Source organism: Corvus brachyrhynchos, unplaced genomic scaffold, assembly GCF_000691975.1.
Source record: "Corvus brachyrhynchos isolate BGI_N302 unplaced genomic scaffold, ASM69197v1 scaffold158, whole genome shotgun sequence".
NCBI lineage: Eukaryota > Metazoa > Chordata > Aves > Passeriformes > Corvidae > Corvus > Corvus brachyrhynchos.
In genome coordinates, this window is record NW_008239756.1 from 47,714 (window position 1) to 48,782 (window position 1,069).

A 1,069-nucleotide genomic window follows, 5' to 3' on the forward strand; every position below is an offset into this window, starting at 1 on the left:
AAGCCTCGCGGCCGAGGCTTCCCGGAATAAACCGGGGTGGGAATTTCCCCTCGCGGAGGGGCTCTCCCAGCCTGCAGCACCCTCGGGATGTCGAGGGCCGAGCGATGGGATTTGGCAGCACATGGTGGGGATGAGGCGGGAGCTCGGTGGGAAAGCGCTTCCCACCCCTCGGCGATCCAGGGGGAAATGCAGGAGCTTGGCAGAGTTGGAAAAGGAGGGGGGGAGAAAAAAATCTCCTCGAATTTTCCTTTATGAAATCCTTTTGTCGCGGAAAAACTTCCGAAGCCGCAACCCAGCCCCGCCCCAGCCCTGGGAAAAAAAAGATTAAAAGTGGATATAAAATGTATTTTAACAGTTCTAAAATAGATGTAGATATAAAAATAGATCTTAGAAGTGTTTCGATATAAAATGTATTTAGATATAAAAGTAGGTAAAAAGTGTATTTAAATAGATAAAAAATAGGTTCTGTATTTAGATATGGACTAGATATAAAAACTATTTGAATAGATATAAAAGATATAAAATATGTTTAGATATAAAATGGATACAAAATGTGCATAAGTAAAAAATAGATATGAAATGCATTTAAATCACTGTAAAATAGAAACCAGTGTATTGAAATTGATATGAAAGAGATATGTGATGATTGAAATATATATATGAAATAGAGATGTGATTTAAATCAGTATAGGCTTGTGATGATTTAAATCAATGTAAATAGCTGAACAATATATTTAAATTAATATAAAACACATATGATGATTGAAATTGATATAGACGCGATGATTTAAATCAATGCAAAATAGCTCAACAATGTATTAAATAGATATAAAACATATTTAAATGAACACAGAAGAGACATAAAGGTGCTCAAATCAATGTAAAACAGATCTGAAACGTGTTTAAATAGACATAAGACATATTTAAACAGCTCTAACGTAGTTAGCTCAATATCAAACCCTCCATAATTGATTTTTCCCCCCCCCGCTCTCTGTCTCTCCGGCTGCAGACCCCGCCGTGATTTACCCCCAAGACCCCCCCCTGCTGATCGGCTCCCCCCTTGGTGCCC

The 1,069-nt window shown here is 38.4% G+C and overlaps 1 protein-coding gene across 1 annotated transcript in view; it reads right to left on the reverse strand.

The window, feature by feature from the left end:
- The window catches only part of TMEM59L (transmembrane protein 59 like), a gene marked incomplete at its 5' end in the record, with an annotated part of 18,057 nt that overhangs the window by 14,175 nt on the left and 2,813 nt on the right, over nucleotides 1-1,069 (reverse strand). The window lies entirely within an intron of this gene.